General features: G+C 48.4%; 1 protein-coding gene across 3 annotated transcripts in view; it reads right to left on the reverse strand.

The window, feature by feature from the left end:
* Positions 1–19,180, reverse strand: part of GGT1 (gamma-glutamyltransferase 1) — a 91,255-nt gene that overhangs the window by 61,192 nt on the left and 10,883 nt on the right. Inside the window, exon 1 of one of the 3 annotated variants that reach the window (XM_075897976.1) lies at positions 6,430–6,766. The exons of 1 other annotated variant lie outside the window; for it this stretch is intronic. The gene's annotated coding sequence lies outside the window, so the exon portion shown is untranslated. Of the gene's footprint in view, positions 1–6,429; positions 6,767–19,180 lie in introns of those variants that run through there. One more of the 3 variants, XM_075897980.1, reaches the window with a different exon arrangement.

The following is a 19,180-nucleotide window of genomic DNA, read 5'->3' on the forward strand; positions in this document are numbered from 1 at the left end:
GAGGGGGATAGAAGGAGAGAAAGAAGACAAGCATAGAGAAGGGGGAAGACAAAGCAAGATATGATGCCCAGCCATTAAGCTAATTGCTGCTGGTTCACTGAGTCCTGCTGCTAAGGCAGATTGGACGGCTTTTCCTATGCAGACATTTCCTGCTGGCCCTGCAAGCTGCAGGGAAAGTAGAAGGCATAATTTTGTTCCTTTCGGGATTTGCTTTTTTACAGTATTTTGCTCTCTTGAGATTAGTGGTTTGTTTTTTTAAAAACGTGCCGCAGCAGCAGTCAATTTGTTCCACAGACCCCAATGGAAAAGTGCTCAGACCTTGAGTCAGGAAAGTGGCCCTGGCCCTCAAAGGTTTTTAGGCTCCTCCTAACTGCCACTGGTTTCCCTAGACAGTGGGAACCCAAATGACTTTGAGGATCTGGGACTTGCCTGCCTGCTTAAATCTGCCCTCCCTCCCCCATCCCCATTCACTGAAGGCAGTGGGACCTCGGCAGGTGCGTAAGGTACTTTCCCAAACAAGGGACTTCACTTAAAGAGGAAAACGGGAATATGGGCGGAGTTGGTGTCACATTGCCTGCAGTGACCCTAATGGAGAAAAAGACCTTGCTCCGGGCCCTCCAGCCCATACTAAGCAGGTTGCCAGCCAGTCACTCAGTCAAAAGGCCTAGTCATAGGTACGCTCCTTCCCTGGCATCTGTGTCTGTTCTAGTGTTGGGACTTGTATTCTAGGGTCTTGCATTCAATTAATGGCACTTGTTAGAGAGAGTGTAGAGCAGGTGTGGGAAACCTCAGGCCCCAGGGCCAGATGTGGCCCCTGACTTGCCTGGATCCAGCCCCCAAGATTCAGGGCCTCTTCCAGCACTGGGGAACCTGCGCTGACACTCCAGCAGCCCCACCGTGGGGCCAGAGCAGACAAAACCAACTGAGCTGGGTCCCCCCTTTGGTTCTGGTGGGGTAGAGCAATGTGGGGAGAGTCTTTCTGTGTGTCAGTCGAGGGTCACGTCCGCGAGGGTATTTTCTTTCTTCTCACCTGTGTGCGGCTCCCCAATTATTTTTCTCTGGGTCAGCAGCTCCCAACCCAAAAAAGGTTCCTCGCCCCTGGGATAGAGTGTGTGATTAAAGGCGTGCTGCTTTCACAGTTACTAGGAAGATTTTTAGGAATAGCTCTGGTTTGTTTTATCTGTCCGCTCCTAGCAAGTTTGACAGTGTCCATGTGGCAGCTATTTCGCACGTGCACTAGATGGACAGCTGTGCACCGGCGGTCCCTGCCCGAGAGAGAACTCACGTTCCACACATGCAATTGAACGACACAGATACAAGTGGCGAGGGTGGGTTGTAATAAGGGGATTTGTGACCAGCTGTTCCAGCAGAATGGTCAAAGGGATTGTCGACCCAGCCGGCAGGATGAGCAGCATGTGGCCGAGATACCTGTGGAGTGAGATGGGGCTGAGGGGAGCAGCCCAAGCTAATTCTCCCACAAGACACCTTCCTGAGGGCATGTGCGGGAGGAGAGGGTTGTGAATGGATCAGCGAGATCCCTGGGCCCTCCTTGTTCTCATGGAAGATAAATTGCTTCCTGGATGCCTGTCAGCCAAGTGCCCTTCTGCACGCCTGTCCCAGCCAGTTCTTGCTCAGCCATGCATGTCTGCAGCTGCCCTTAAGAGATCCGCAAAGTTTTGATGACTGATCCAAGAATCAGGTTTGGCCAGCTCAGTGCCTCTGGACAGCTCTCTTCAGCCTCACTCCCCTAGTCAGATTAATGCTACTGTCTCTGGCAGTGCCCTTTGCTTCGGTCATTATACACACACACACACACACACACACACACACACACACCCTCTCCCTGACCTCCCCGCTTGGGTACATTCCCTCCCTCTCTCAATGGGTAAGCAACTCTCTCCCTGATCTTTTCCCCACTGCCTCATATAGGAGCCTTGCTCTGTTCTCCCTTCCCCTCCCCACCTCATCGAAACAGAATATGGCTTCTTACATCACCCCAGGCCTCTTCTCTCCTCCCGACAAACACTAGAGGAGAGTGGATAAAAATCAATGATTTTTTTAAAATAAAAAAATTGGATTTTTAAAAATGTTAATAAGAATTATCTGATAAAATGCTTTTTGAGGAAAATAACCTATCTTAAGATAGTTTTAATTAAGATACATTGTAGTTCAAAGATATCTCATCATGAAATAGAAATTATAATTTCTAATTCTATAGCAGGAGGCAATATATTCATGTAACTTTTAAGAACATTTTGCAAATGAGTTCCAATAGTTCATGGATTAGGGACCCAGTCTTATGGGGTTCTAGAGGCTTCTGTATAAATTATGTAGGTTAATATATTTCTATCTCCCCAATGGGACTCAGTGCTAAGTCTAGAAGGTAACATCAGACATGCTTAGTTTTGAAGTTCTTATCCAGAAACAGCCCTGGATAAGCGATGAGGAGTCCTGTGGCACCTTATAGACTAACTGAAGTGTAGGAGCATAAGCTTTCGTGGGCAAAGACCCACTTCGTCAGACCCATGCATCTGACGAAGTGGGTCTTTGCCCACGAAAGCTTATGCTCCTACACTTCAGTTAGTCTATAAGGTGCCACAGGACTCCTCGTCGCTTTTGCAGATTCAGACTAACACGGCTACCCCTCTGATACTTGACAGCCCTGGATAAGTTTGTGATAAGAACCAGCAGATTACAAAAAGCGATAGTCGATGAAAAAATTGCCCAGTGTGTTTATGCAACAAACTCTTCTTTCCGTATGATTGAGAACCCACAATTAATTAACATGGTTCTGTCATTAAGACCAGGATACAGTTCACCTAACAGAGCAGATATTGCAGGCCAATTGCTGGAGAAAGCATATGAAAGAGAAACTGAGCCATGTGTAAAAAGTCTAGAGGGCAAAATTGTTAACCTGAGTCTTGATGAGTGGAGCAATGTCCACAAAGATCCTGTTGTATATGCTTGTGTAACAACAGAAGGAGGGAATGTCTTCCTTACAGAAACCATTGCTAGATCAGGAAATGCACACATAGCAGAAGGTGCACAAGAAATAGCTGCAAAAGCCATACCAAACTGTGAAAAAAAAACCAAATGTCTACTACGCAGCTTGGTCACAGACAATGCTGCAAATGTATCCAAGATGAGATGAAATGAAGGAGAGAGTGAAGAGAGTCCCAAGCAAATAACTTACATTTGCAGTGCTTATGTACTGCACCTCCTGGCCAAAGACTTCAGTGTTCCAGAAATAAAGGCTAATGTCGAAATTGCAAAATACTTCCATAATCACCACTTCGCAGCAGCAACAGCTCTGAAAAAAGTGGGAGGAGTTCAAGCTAATGTTCCCACAGGACACGCAATGGAACTCAGCAGGGGACTATTTTGAGTACTAGGGATGTAAAAAGTCAGTTAAAATGGTAACTGTGTAACTGCTGAAAATCTTAGCAGTTATATGGTTACACTTACTGTGAGCTCTGCAGCATAAAGCCTAAATAAGCTTTGTTCTGCAGAGCTCCCAGCAAAACATCTCTGGGAGTGGGGTTGCTTCTCTGCCACAGTGGAGCCGTCTTCCCGGGAACTGGGCTAGCAGAGGCTACTGACTCTGATCCGGAGGAAGTGGCTTCACAGTTTAACCAAAACCAATAACATTAACCAATAAGTATCAGCTTATTGGTTACCCAGTTACTCAAGTAAACGCCAACATCCCTATTGAGCATTGCTATCAAGAAGTGGCCTAATTTGATGACAATTTGTGAACAAAATTGTTAAAAAAAAATTGATGTCACTGTCACCATCAATGTTCTCAACACTGAGCTTAAGAGAAATGCTGAACACATGCTGAGCCTATTTCTGTAGCCTTGAACAAAATGCTGAGAAATAGCTGTTTTATTGCTGATGCTGTTTGGAAAGAACTGAGTGAGATCTTAAAAAGAGAAATATGCAAGGACTGAGTTAAATTTAAAAAAGCATTTAAAAATGACTGGGAAAAGCACTATTTCTAGCTCATTTTCTTGCAAACATTCTCAGTACTCAGTACCAGAGTCAAATTTTAAATGCTGAAGAATCACAGAATACTAGGACTGGAAGGGACCTCGAGAGGTCATCAAGACCAGTCCCCTGCCCACACGGCAGGACCAAACAAGGTCTATATCATCTCTGATAGATGTCTATCTAACCTGCTCTTAAATATCTCCAGAGATGGAGATTCCACAACCTCCTTATGCAATTTATTCCAGTGCTTCACCACCCTGACAGGTAGGAAGTTTTTCCTAATGTCCGACCTAAACCTCCCTTGCTGCAGTTTAAGCCCATTACTCCTTGTCCTATCCTCAGAGGCCAAGAAGAACAATTCCCTCCTCTTCCCATTACACCCTTTTAGATACGCTATTACGTCTCCTCTCAGCCTTCTTTTTTCCAAACTGAAGAAGAGGAGTTGGCTATAACACAGGCATCCAGCAATCATCCCTCCATAATGCCAGCTATAATAAACTTCAGAGCTAAAAGTGAACCATTCAGGAAATATATGTTTGCCAATGATGTTTTAAAGAAAGCCATGCCACCGAATTGGTGGAAGTCATTTAAGTACTTGGATTGAGAGAATGTTATAATGATAATCTCACTTTTAACAGCAGTAGCTTCTTCTGCCAGTGTAGAAAGAACATTTTCTTCCCTTGTACTAGAGAAATCATTTGGGATCAGAAAAAACAGGAAAGCTTGTTTTTCTTTTCCAGATTATGAACAAACAGGAAAATGAAGGTGAAGACAACTGAGATACCTGAAGAAACAAATACTTTAAGTTTCTCATTTTGATATGGCTGACATAGTTGATTTAAATTTTATCTAAAAAACATTTCATTTAACTATTGTGGTTAAAAACAATTTTATCAAAACTCTGATTTTAAAAAACTTGAATGTTTAAATTAAAAAATTAACATGCCTGTTTTGTTAAAACATTATATGTTTGCTGTTAAAAAAAACCCAGAACACATACTGTTGTTTTAGTTAAATAAAACAATTTAAACATCTGTCTCATGGTGTTCTCCTTCTACTACAGCATGGCAAGAAAATCCTCCAAATATTAAAGATTAACCTATTAAATTGGAGATCGTTCACCTCCCAATGACTTCATAAATATCTGTTTCATTTATCGTTGGTAAATGAAATAACCAATCATTCATCTTCTGATATAGCTGTAAAACTAATCTGAAAAGTTTTCAAAATAAATCACTGTTTAAAAATGTGTAGTGTGCACTTTCTAAAAATGAAACCTACATCTGTCTCTGAGTTGTGAAGAATACGCACTAAGGTTATAACAACCAACAAGAACAGACTTTTGTGTAAAAACCAACGATTAATTCAAGTCTTCTTGACTACTAATTTAAATAATGATTTAAATCAATTTGGTTTAAATCAAATCCACCCTAATGAGAGATCCCCTTCTTCAGCCTGATGGCCCCTCTTCCCTGCTTGATTAGTTCCCATTCCTGCTCAGTGCTTGGTGTCCCAGCCTCCGGCAGCTGATCCCTTTGACTGGGGTTGAGAATAAGCAGAGGTGGGGGGAGGGGGGGGGGACACCTGGGAGTGTAAAGCATGGGAAAAAGAAGGGTAGGAAGGCAGGGAGGGCCACCCAATAACTCCAAGATGCCCAGTCCCCCTGGCTCTACAGTACAGAATCCTCCCCCAACCCCTAGCCCCAGATAATTAGCTATTGATCAGGTATCAGCCACCTGGGAGTTAGTCCAGTTAGTTTCCAGTGGCCTAAAGGGGGCTCCATGCTAGTGATGGGGCCATGACAGAGGACAAATCCTTTTCTTCTTCAGAAGGCTGGGTAATCCCCTTTCCCGCCCCCCCCCCCCCCCACATACTCCCTACCACTCAGCCCAGCAAGTTCTCCCCTGTAATTTTGGCAGGTTCCTCTCAGTCATGTCGCCCAGCTTTCTCCAGCCTCCCTCATCCCCCCGCCCTCTTATAGACAGAACCTAAGTCAAAGTGTGTGACTCAGGCTTGTGACACAAAAACCTGGCACTGCTACCGGCCCTTTCATCTACACAGATTCATTAACGAAGCCTCACTACTCCTGCAGGAGGTGGGCAGGAATTACTATTACTAATAGATGGACTGGTAAACTGAGTCACACAGTGGTTGAACAGCTTACCTTAGGTTGCCCAACCAGTCACTAGCAAAGCTGAGAAACGATCAGAGGACATGGGTTGCCCAGTCCCGCACTCTAACCACACTCTCTGCAAAGAGATACCATCCAGCTAAATCAGACACACTCTCTCTGCACAACCTGATCTGTGGACAGGACCCAGTTGTGTAGAAAGCCAAGACACTGCAGCATTATGAAAACAGCCAGAGAAAGGGGCTGTTTCAAGGCAAAAAGCAAGATTTGGACACAGCACAACCCCAAATGATAATGCCCTTACTTACCCTCAGAAAAGTTGGGATTTTAGCTGGGAGCTGTCCACCTCCTGCCAGGACACCCAAGACAGCTCTTTTGGCCCTCTTGCCTTGTCCCCACTTGCAAAGTGATTTCAGGAGTGAGACCTTCCTGGCAGGGCTTGGTGGCTGTTAAACTTTATAAATGGGAGTGGTCAGACACAGAACAGGGACTCCGGAGTCTGATGTAAGGAGCTGGCAGCTCTTTGAACACCAATGATGGGGTTGGAAAATTGCTTCCCTGTTCATTTTTCTTTTCATTCCTCAGTTCTGGGTTTCTTTTCCCACCCTGGCTAATTTACCCCCTCGCTTTGGGTTCCGTTTCCTTCTCTGTGGCTTTGCTCTGTCCCTTGCAGGAAGCTTTGTCTCAGATACTGAATTAGAGATGGACTTTGGAAGGTTCAGCCGTAAGTGCTGGAGCTAGGGTTGCATGTCCCTAGGGGTGGGGATCCTCAGGTCTGGGAGCTAGATGCGGCCCCCAGCTTGTCTGGATTTGGCCCCTGAGGCTCATCCCCCCCCCCCCCAGCATTGGGGAGCCTGCACAGGCACTCCAGCCCTCCACTGCCCCACTGTGAGGCTGGACCACACAAAATCTACTAGCCTGGGTCCCCATAGGTTCTGACGTGCAAGAATATGGGGAGTGCTTTTCTCCTTCTCAGGCACAGGCCACCTCAGTGAACGCGTGGCTCCCCCCCACCCCCCACTCCCTTCTCACTTGCATGTGGCCCCCAACTGATTTTTATGTGGGTCAGTGGCCCCCAACCCAAAAAAGTTTCCTCAACCCTGCTTTAAATGGAAGCCTAGAACTCCAGAGGTCATTCAACACTCAGTTTTCAGTGCACTGGAGCCAATAGGCTTATCGAACGTTAGTATTTAAAACCTTAACAACTTTTAAAACGAAACCCTAAAAAAGCTAATCATTAGGCTTGACCACAGTTAGGTGAGTCCAGTAAAGTTTTATTTCTCTTCTTCTTTCCACTCCAAGGAGCAAAGAGAGATTAGACGACTGGGAGGAGGAGAACACCTCTCATTTCAGAGGGTTGTGATAATTCTGGAAACCCGTATCCAATTCTCTTTATATTTAGCCTCAGTCCCAATCCTAACCTGCCAAATCTGAGGCTGATTTTCCTTTTGTTAATGGATTTTAGTGACCTAGAAGTAGGTCAGGATAAAAAGAAGGATTATAATGGAAACTTATTTGCAGCGTTGGCTGTGAAGTAGCCACCGTGTAATACTCCAGCTCTAATGGAGAATTACTTCACAGCCAGAGAAAAACACTGCTATCTTTCTTCCCTTATCAGTCTCAAAGAGACCCCCATGGCACTTTAAAAACACACTACCATTCAGATATCTATTAGTCTTCCTGGGCTTCCAAGCTGAGAACCTTCTACCCACCCTGCACCATGTGACTTCCATTGGCTGACCAATTGGAGAGCAGTCATATAATATATGGAGATATAATCTATCTCCTAGATCTGGAAGGGATGTTGAGAGGTCATTGAGTCCAGTCCCCTGCCCTCACGGCAGGACCAAGTACCATCCCTGAGCAAGTCCGGCTTTAGGAAGTGTGGGGCCCAATTCGAACAGTCTCGATGGGGCTCTAGCAGCCAGGATTTTTTGTTGAGAAAAAAAAAAAACCTGCACACAAAAAAAGAGTGACAGCCCCTTTAAATTTCCAGCTACAGGGCAGAGTCATGACCCACCTTCCTGCCAAACCCTAGGGCTGACCCCCCTCCTGCAGCATGCCTGGCACACAAGCGGCTTTAGGGCACAGGGTCCGATTCAGGGGAATCAGCCTAAAGCCAGCCCTGTCCCTGACAGATTTGCCCCAGATCCCTAAATGGCCCCCTCAAGGATTGAACTCACAACCTTGGGATGTTTTGTTTCACCCTCTAAATGAAACTTAGTTCTACTGACCTGGACTGAGTCTAGCTGCATCTCTCCAGGGTCTCCAAGAGCAGCTCCACCCTGCTGGACACCAAGAACCTCAACAGATGACAAGGCACTTATTAGCCAGTAGGGTCATGAATGCAGCCTGCACCCAGAGCACACCCAGCTTTGGCATGAAGATTGCTGTGGGATATCTCTCGTTACTACCAGAAATCATAGACGTTGCACAGAAAAAGGCATCCAGCAACACCGGCCAGGTACCTTCCATGGCACCAGTCTGCCCCATACCCAGGGATTATAAATTCTCTGGGGTAGGGTTTATGGTCTTTGTGTGACACATCCTACATACTATACAGCACGGCTTGTGCACGGGGTATAAACAGCATCATCTGGACATCTGGGAGCCGGGCCTTCAGGCTGCCATACAAGCCTCTGACTCAGAAGGTGTGAGTTCCTGATGCTAACCTATGATTTACTCTGATCTTGGGTGAAGCACTTTCTCTCACTGCCTCATTTACCATATTGTGAACTGCCTTCCTAACACCCAGGAAGGGCCTCGTAATCATGCCAGTGGCTTCATTCAGCATCTTGTATCTACCTGCATCTTTGAGCATTTGAAAAAAAACCCTGCAAACTAGCTCATCTTGCCAAAACACATGGGGAACCAGGGCAGAACAGTTCCCCTCTTATTAAACTCAATGAAAAACAGTAGCTATTTTTCCCTGAGGTGAGCGGGAGTGTCCAGGCTGGGGTGGGCGGCAAGGGCTGTCCATCAATCATACTTAAACCTACTGACCCCTTGCAGCCCATCTTCCCCACTGCAGGAAGAACTCCAGCCATAGACACACGGTGTTGTTCGGAAGTTGGCAGGGGGCTGATAACGTTGTTGCTGAGAGCTGGTGTAGGAGACAGCCACCATTTTGTCCAACATGCCCTGATGAGCTGGGGACCTCCAGAGCTGAAAACAGGCACTAAAGAGTCAAGTCTCCCCGGGAGGGGCTATAACAGACTTAGGTCCTTAGGACACTGGGGGCCCTGTTATGTATTTGTGACAGATATGACAATTTCCTGATGGAACCTGAAAGTTCTTATTGCATTAAAAGTTTCAGAGAGGCAGCCGAGTGAGTCTGTTACAGGAAAAACTTAAAAAACAACAAGTAGTCTAGAAGCACCTTAAAGACTAACACAACATGTAGATGGCATCATGAGCTTTCATGGGAACAGCCCACTTCTTTAGATGGCATCTGAAGTTGTGGGCTGTGCCCACAAAAGCTCATGATACCATCTATATTTGTTGTTAATCTATAAAGTGCTACCAGACTATTTGGGGTGCGTTTTTTTATTATTGTATTAAGTTTCTGTATTATTGTGGGCTGAGATTGCAGGTAATCTCTCCAGGAACAGGGAGAATGTGGGGCAGGAAGGGAAATGTGGCAGAGGAGAGGCTTGTGGATTCACAGGACTCTATTGAAAATGTGTCAGGAAATCCTAGAGTTGGGGAATTAAAGAAAACTCAGAAGCTATACGCGCTGACCTGTTACAAAAGATCAAGATCTAAGACCCGAGCGGCAGTATTGTCTTCAAGTCGTCATCATCAAGTCCAAGTGGAGTCTCAAGACACTACAGTTCAAGTCTCAAGTCGAGTCTCGAGTCCCTAAAGTCACTTTCGAGTCGAGTCTCAAGTCTTAATTTTAAAAATGTCAAGTCACTTTTGTACAAGCCATCAATATCGACATTTTTGGACCATTTTTTCACTAAGTCGATTTAACAAAATTAGCAAGTCTCAAGCCGAGTCTCAAGTCATGAACAATGAACCCAAGTCGAGTCTCAAGTCGAGTCACCTCGGCGACTTAAGTCCGACTTGAGTTCAAGTCGTGGGATTCGAGTCAAAAACTCTCCCGAGCGGTGTAATGAAATAGCTGGTCCAGCCTTCCTTCTGGCTCCTGCTCTAATGACAGATAAGAACTAATAACACCAAGGATAACCTGGCTGTAACGAGTGGGGATGACAGACTCATCGGGCCCACAGGCAAAGAAGGGCAGGGCTCAGCTGCATCCTCTGGTGGAAGGGGCGGGGCGAGGGCTAGTCTTCTCCAGAGCACACCATGCAGGGCTCCAGTGGCAATTTAAAGGGCCCAGGGATCTGGCCACTGCTGCCACAGTCACAGCAGCAGCCAGGAATCCTGGGTCCTTTTAAAGGCCTCGAAGCTACCTGAGGCTTGAATTGAACTCTCCTAAGCTTTTCAACATGGCTGGAGGGTTACCCGGTGTTCTTGGTTTGTTTTCTCTGTAGTGCCTTTACCTTAAAGGGGCTTGTTTAGAAAGATGTGTGTGACCATCTGTATCGGCCTGCATTAGACATCCCTAGGCGGCAGGTTGGCATAAGTTTTGGTGGTGCCCAGAACCAGTCCAAATCCAGCCCCCCTCCCAAAACACCTGCCTGTTAAGGCTGTCGGGCTGAGAGGCAGGGGATGAGGGACAACCACTCACTCCCACAGCCCTGCCCGTTGGTCACTCTGGGAATTAGCTCTCCAGCCCTGGATCGCCCCCTTCCCGCCCATGGTGACCTTTCCTCCTCCTCCCGTCCGAAGTCAGGGCCCCTGAACTCTGGGGTCCTCCTCTCCCTGGAAACCCCAACTGCCCCGTATCCACCTTGCCTCAGAGATCCATGTGGGAGAGACTCAGGGCTGGGGCAGAGGGTTGAGGTGCAGGCTCTAGGGTGCCAAGGAGGGATTTGGAGTTTGGGAGGGGATGGGGATGGGGCCCCCATTTCCCTCTTCTCCTCTCCTCCCCCTTTTTTCCTCCAACCCCCTCCCCACTCCTGGCACCACACACACTCAACAAGACCCAAGCAGGAAGGTCTCCACTTGGATCTGCAGGGGGTAGGGAGGGGAATGCCATGGGCCTCCTCCCCTCGGCAGATGCAACAGCCAGCCTGCTGTCACGATTGCTCCCTATAGCCAGGCAGTGGAGCACCCCCAGCAAAGCTACAGGCTGCAGACAGGGAAGAACGCAGGGCAGGTCTCTCAAGTCAGGCAGCAGGCAGGAACACTCGGGGTAGTGCACGGGGCTGGCAGGCAGGGACGAGGGAGAGGGCTGGCCCCCCCAGGACATCATACATGTGGCCCAAGGAGAGATGACAAAATGCTTTTTCGGCAGCCTGGCTTGCTGGGGCTTTCAGGTGTAAATCAGGGAGTGCACAGGTCAGGAGGGAGTGAGGTGCCGGGCTCTGCCCAGGAGAATGAGGGAGACCGTGTCTTGGGTATTTCCATTCCTTTCCTACATTGTGAACAGGCCTGCTCTGCCTGCCTTCCTCAGAGGCTATACAATACTCATGGGTAAAGGCCCACACCGCACCTTCTAAGCAGGCGCATTTATTCTTAAGGTGAAAGCATTGCAGAAAAAAGGCAAAAGCAGAAAAGCAAATAAGGGTCCCACGGATCACCCCAATGTCACAAAGGGCTCTGGCAGGTTAAAAGCCCCTCAAGCCCTGTGGTTACACATTTATACCCACTTTGAAAAGTTTAGTCCCGCTTGTCAACAACTTGGGTCTTTGATCTGGGCATAGGTAGTTCATAGACACTGTGTTTTTCCAGAGGCTACAACATCAAAAGGCTGGGCTTTTGCATAACCGGGGGAGTTACATTTGCATACACCTTTGCCTAGATATCTTGGAAAATCCACTTACCTCTGAAAGGTCACCGCATTTAAAAATAGACCTCGGGCACTTCAAACACATCCTCCAGGTTATACATAAAGCAGATTCCGCTTCATGCAGACATTGCATAGAATCCCACAACAATACGTAAACATTTGCAGTTTTCATACAATGGCCTGTCCAAGCTACATAACCTGACTGAATTCAACTGGGACATTGCCACAGAGTGGTCACAGAGATGGTTATATTCATTGTTGAAATCTGAAGTGTCGAAGGGTAATGGCTTAAATCCTGGCCCGGAAGTAAGTTAGTGGGTTGCCCTATGCCACTGTTAGGGTGTGTCTAGACTACCTAGTTTTGTCGACAAAAGTGGACTTTTGTCGACAAAACAATACCAGCGTCTACACTACCGCGGAGTTCTGTCGACATAACGTCGACAGAACTCCGCGGTTTTGTCGACGCTGGTATACCTCATTTTACGAGGCATAACACTTTCTGTCGACAGAACTCTGTCGACAGAAGGTGTTATTGCCTGTAACACTGCGTCCAGACTACGGAGTTCTGTCGACAAAGCGGCTTGCTTTGTCGACAGAACTCCATGTGTCTGGACGCAAATTGTCGACGGAAGTTTTGTCGACAGTATCTGTCGACAAAACTTCCGTCGACAAAACGCGGTAGGCTAGACGTACCCTAAGTTACAATCACTTTTTAAGAGGGGGACAGATATAACAATTTCTTGCACTACCCTTGAAAGCCCTTCCTGTATTCACTTAGAAAACAAGAAATGGTCCTGCACACCCTTAGGGTGCATCTACACAGCAGGGCTTAACTCGAAATAAACTGCGCAAATTGAGCTACATCAATTGTGTATCTTATTTCGAAATAGGTATCGTCCACGCAGCACTTATTTTGACGTAGAGCACTCTTCCTCTGACTTCCCTTACTCTTCATACAGTGAGGGTTACAGGAGTCGGAATAAGAAGTCCTTCAGCTTGACAGTATTTCCACACTTTTTCAAAATAATTGCCGGCTGTGTAGACACGGACTAAGTTATTCTGGAATAGCACTAGTTATTTTGGAATAGTGTTGTAGTGTAGACACACCCCTAGGGTATGTCTACACTACCACCCTAGTTCGAACTAGGGAGGTTAATGTAGGCATTCGAACTTGCAAATGAAGCCCGGGATTTAAATATCACGGGCTTCATTTGCATCTTGCCGGACGCCGCCATTTTTAAATCCCCGTTAGTGCGGACTCCGTGCCCGCAGCTACACGCGGCACGGAGTAGGTAGTTCGAATTAGGCTTTCTAATTTGAACTACTGTTACACCTCGTAGAAAGCCTAATTCGAACTACCTGCTCAGTGCCGCGTGTAGCCGCGGGCACGGAGTCCGCACTAACGGGGATTTAAAAATGGCGGTGCCCGGCAAGATGCAAATGAAGCCCATGATATTTAAATCCCAGGCTTCATTTGCAGCTTTGAATGCCTACATTAACCACCCTAGTTCGAACTAGGGTGGTAGTGTAGACATACCCCTAGAGACTAACAAAAAAATGTAGATACTGCAGGACTATTTGTTGTTCTTTTAAGTTTTTCCAATTACAGACTAACACGGCTACCCCTCTGAGACTTCCTGTATTAAGTGTATGTATTATTGAGAAGTATGTCATCTCTCTAGGGGAAACTTGATAGAAATTGCAATGCCGTGCAATATCTTAGGGAAGCCATTGTTTGAAATAAAGATTCAGTTCTGATCGGAGCAGGGATTACCACACTGCCTCCAGGAACTAAAAACAGTGGCTGGTGATCAGCCCTTTCCCCGCCCAGAGAGTTACCATCACCCAGGCACACTCAGACACACCCCATTCAGTAGTCTCCAGAAACCAACCAATAAAGGCCTGCAGAATAAACAGCCTGAGTTTCAGCTCGCTCAGGGCCTCCTTTATGATCCAACAAACAGAAAAGCCCCGCTGCCAAGGGGAGTCCTAGCCTGGCAGATGGGCTAGAAGGACTTGACCTACCAAGGCCCCGTCAGAATTCTGTAGGGTTGCCAACCTTGCATTTCAAAATACAAAGGAGGGTGTTCCTAGCACCCCTACCCCACCCCACTGCCAGCCATTAATTAATTATTGCAATCATTCACCGAGGTGTTTCTTTGCTGCTTTTCTGCTGCACTCAGCAACTCCCACTCTTGTTATACAGGGATGGCATACGGGACAGGCAATTTTCTATTTAAATTTGGGACATCCCTTTTAATATGGGACTGCTTGGAACACCAGCCTGCTGGGTGAGCTCTTAGCCTGCCTATATTTGCACACAATTTCTCTGTAAGGCCTTCATATTCTTGCCAGCGAGTTAAGGAAGTATGGACTGGATAAATGGACTGTAAGGTGGATAGAAAACTGGCTAGAGTGTCATGCTCAAGGGGTAGTGATCAACGAATCAATATCAGGTTGGTGGTCAGTACCAAGCGGAATGCCCCAAGGATCGGTTCTGGGGCTGGTTTTGTTCAATATCTTTATTAATGACCTGGATGAGGGGATGGATTGCACCCTCAGCAAGTTTGTGGGTGACACTAAGCTAGGGGGAGAGGTAGATGCACTGGAGGGTAGAGACAGGGTCCAGAGTGACCTAAACAAATTGGAGGATTGGGCCACAAGAAATCTGATGCGGTTCAAGAAGGACAAGTGTCGAGTCCTGCACTTGGGACGGAAGAATCCCAAGCATTGTTACAGGCTGGGGACCGACTGGCTAAGTAACAGTTTTGCAGAAAAGGACCTGGGGGTTACAGTGGATGAGAAGCTGGAGATGAGCCAACAGTGTGCCCTTGTAGCCAAGAAGACAAATGGGCTACTGTGGTGCATTAGGAAGAGCATTGCCAGCAGATCGAGGGAACTGATTATTCCCCTTTATTCAGTTCTGGTGAGGCCACATCTGGAGTATTGCGTCCAGTTCTGGGCCCCCCACTGTAGAAAGGATGTAGACACCTTGGAGAGGGTCCAGCGGAGGGCAACCAAAGTGATGAGGTGGCTGGAGCACATGACCTATGAGGAGAGACTGAGGGACTTGGGTTTATTTAGTCTGCAGAAGAGACGAGCAAGGGGGGATTTGACAGCAGCCTTCAACTTCCTGAAGGGAAGAGGCTGTTCTCAGTGGTGAGGGATGCAGAACGAGGTGCAATGGTCTCAAGTTGCCGTGGGGGAGGTCTAGGTTGGATATTAGGAAAAGCTATTTCCGCAGGTGGGTGGGGAAGCCCTGGGATGGGTTCCCTAGGGAGGGGGTGGAATCTCCATCCTTAGAGGTTTTTAAGTCCCGGCTTGACCAAGCCCCGGCCGGAATGACTGAGTTGGGCTTGGTCCTGCTTTGGGCAGGGGGTTGGACTTGATGCCTCCTAAGGTCTCTTCCAACCCTATGATTCTATCATTCATCTTGCTTGGAAGGAGCTATAGCAACCTGAAACTGCAGCAAAACACTGGTCATAGACCCCAGAGAGAGAGAGAGAGAGAGAGCGAGCAAAGCAGTCACTGGCTTGTTTAAACAGTCTGGCTTCCTGGGCACATCACTTTATAATCCTGGGAACTTTGAGCCTTCAAACCCTGCTGTGGATGGAAAGAGACACACATACGTCTGCCCAAAAGAGGTGCTGGGTAGGAGCTAGGAACCCTTCACATGCCACAGAGCAGGAAGACAGGTGCAGCAGTCGCTGCGAATTGTGCTGTACAGGGACAGACTCCCATGCCCTGTGATACACCGGGCCTAACCAGTGGGCTGCGATTGCCCACACGTCCTTTAAAAAAGGCTCCTTCCTTCTTAGCTCTCCCAACGTAAGGGAGGGGCAGGCACTGGCCAGGTGTCAGAGCTGACTGCTGAAACTAGAAACAGCCAGTGTCCCCTGCCTCTGCTCCTTGTGGCTGGTCCCTCCCACACTGTGAGGGCCCAAAGGGCAGATGTAGAGTGAGAAGCAGAGATTACGTCTCTCTCTGTTCCTTCTTTACGTGCAGTGTGGCCTATAGGTACAATTGTGTAATCTCCTCCAAGCTTTACAGTGGCCAATGGGATCTCTTAGCCTGGGTCTGGCCCACGAAAGCTCATCACCTAATAAACCATCTTGTTAGTCTTTAAAGTGCTGCACAGTCCTGTTTTTTGTTTCAGCTACCCCTACCACTGAATTACAGCTACCCCTAGTGGGGAATGCCCCTGTTACAATGCACAACACAGGCCGGCTTGGGCCAGAAGTACAGAATATTGCAACTGCAGGGAAGGGGAGGGCTTGGTAATTTATTTAAAAACAGTTTAAACTATACGAAAAGGATTCCCCAATCCCACATGTCCGCCTTTCCACATTCCTTTGGAAACCTTAGCACAGCTTTATGCCTAAGTAACACTTTTATTCTTGACAGCTTTTGATATGTAGGGCCAATTAATCCCCCCACTCTGGATAAAATAAGTATCATTATCCCCATAGGAAAGACAGGAAAACAGAGACCTGGAAAGATTTCTTCATGCTCAAGGCCATGAAGAAAAACAGAGTCAGAGCTGAAATCAGTGCTCAAAAAGCTTCTGTCTCCAGTCAACAGACAACACTTCTCTCTTTCATTTAGCTAACATGGGTGTTAAACCCAGGCTAAGTTGGAAATGGCAACTGAAAATGATGGCTGTGATTTGACTGCACAAATATAGGGAGCTGTGTGGGCTGCTGTTACTGGCTCTTCTGGCTTGGTTTCTCCTCCAGTGTAAACAAGAAATGAATAAAACATGAAGACAACTCAGACTCCTCAAGCAAAACAAGGGCACATTGCATTGCGGCAAAGGAGTTGAAAAGACGTTCAAAGTACCTGCTATTTAATGTAAAACCTTCAGATTGCTGTAAGGAGCTGTTAGGTGACTGATTCCTGTTAAAGTCTACTCAGGTGGGAGGGCTGTAAACCCAAGTAATGAGGGCTATTTCCAGGAGTAACCAAAGTCCACTCTCGGTAGCTGCACAAATCAATCCTACTCTCTTTTCTATCCAAGAGCCAATAAACCACTTCTTGTTAATCCCAGTGGCAGAGTCAAGACCTGAATGCACACAGATGCTGTGAGCTGTGGGCAGGGCTGGCTGGGCAGGCATAGCACGGTCAGGGTTAGGCTAAGGCAGTGGTTCTCAACTGGCGGTCCATGGTGACTTTTTCGGCGGTCCACAGGAACATTGTCCAACGTCACATGGCGTGAGCAGGCGCCGCCGTTAGGCTGTTTTACGCCGTGTTCACAAGCACATGGCACATCATCCATAGCATCACCTAGGACGCAACCACGTTGTGTTGCCAGTAACTTCCGTCTGAGGCTCGGAGCATCAGTGTAGCTGCCGCCATCGTGCTGAGAGGTTGCTGTGTCATTCGCCCTGTGCTACATGTGCTGGAGGTAGTCCCTGAAAATGTTTTGATTGGCCTGGTGGCCCATGGACTGACGCGAGTTGAGAACCACTGTGTTAAGGGCTGGCTGCCCCTAGCCCCTCCCACTTCTGATCAAGGCCCCACCCCTCCCAGGAGTCTGGAGCCAAGGGTACACACACACACAGCCCAGGGCCTGATGAAGTCTGTCATTAGCCTTGGCTGTGGGCCTACTACCCACCCATTATTCTTTCTGATGAGCGCTACTGAACATAAGAACGTAGGAACGGCCAGACTGGGTCAGGTCAGGTCCATCCAGCCCAGTATCCTGTCTGCCCACAGTGGCCAATCCCAGATGCCCCAGAGGGAGAGATCACAACAGTTAATCCTCACATGATCCCTCTGCTGTCACCAACCTCCGGAGAAACAGAGTCTAGGGACACCATTCCTACCCAGCCTGGCGAATAGCCATTGATGGACCTAACCTTCAGAAATCTATCTAGCTCTTTTTTGAACCCTGTTAAAGTTCTAGCCATCACTGCATCCTCTGGCAAGGAGTTCCACAGGTTGACTATGTGCTAAATGAAGAAAAACTTCCTTTTGTTTGTTTTAAACCCACTGCCTATTAATTTCATTTGATTCTTTTATTGTAAGAATAAGTAAATAACTTTTCCTCATTCACTTTTTCCATACCAATCATGATTTTATAGACCTTTATCAGATCTCCCCTTAGTCTCCTCTTTTCTAAACTGAAAAGTCCCAGTCTTTTTAATCTCTCTTCATATGGGACCTGTTCGAAACCCCTAATCATTTTTGTTGCCCATTTCTAAACCTTTTCCAATTGTGACGGAGTTTCCTGGGTGCGAGCACCTCGCCCCTTCTCCCCCAGCCGATCCCGGCCCTAGTCTGGGGAGGGGGCGGGGCCCAGCGTACCCACCATCTGAATTGGACTCGTTGGTCGCCCCACCCGGGGTCTTGGTAGTAGTCTCTAGTTGCGGGGGCGATCACCCCTCAGCCCCCAAGGGACTGGGGGGGCTCTGCGACCCCTTTGTCGGTCTTTCCTGCTCCTCGACTTGGCGGGGTAGGAGAGGGTTGTGGCGTGGAAGGGGAAGGGGAGTGGGGGACCCGGGCCCTCCCTCACCTCCGGGTCCCAGCCCGAGGCCCTAAGCGGAGGTCAGCGACCGGTTGTTGCCCTCCGCGGCAGACAGGGCTGCGGCCCTCAACTCGTCCGCCCACGGGCGCCAAAAGGGTCCCGCCTCGGGCTCCTTCCACTCCCCGCTGACTTGTCCCGCTGGCGGAACAAGTTCAGGGTCACTCACCACGTCGGAGTCGTCGGGCCCGTCCCAGGGCGAGCCGCCAGCTGCCGAGTCCTTCCCTCCGGGTTGCCCCGAGGGATGGGGGTTTGGTGCTCCTGGACGCCAGGGCGCCCGCCGCTGCACTCTCCCCCCTCTTGCCGGGACGCTCCCGGCTGTTATGGTCGCCGGGGGATGACGTCGGGGTGGTAAGCTCCGCCCCCCCGGCGCCGCCCCTTTCACGGGTGTCCCGGCGCGCTCCCGGGTGCTCGGCTGGAGTGTCAGTCGGGGCGGCAGGGGCGGGTGCTTTCTGGCCGCTCGTGCTCGGCCCCGCCTCCTGCTCCCCGCTCCTGTCGGCGCTGCGGGGCGTCCGGCCCCCAGCACCGCCGCCTCGGTGCGTTCGGCTGCCGCGGCGGCCGCTTTTCCTGTCGCGGGGGGGGTTTCCCCCGTGGGTTCAAGTGCGGACCCAGCTGGGTCCGTCACACCAATGCCAATATATCTTTTTGAGATGAGGAGACCACATCTGTACATAGT

This window comes from Pelodiscus sinensis, chromosome 15, assembly GCF_049634645.1.
Source record: "Pelodiscus sinensis isolate JC-2024 chromosome 15, ASM4963464v1, whole genome shotgun sequence".
NCBI lineage: Eukaryota > Metazoa > Chordata > Testudines > Trionychidae > Pelodiscus > Pelodiscus sinensis.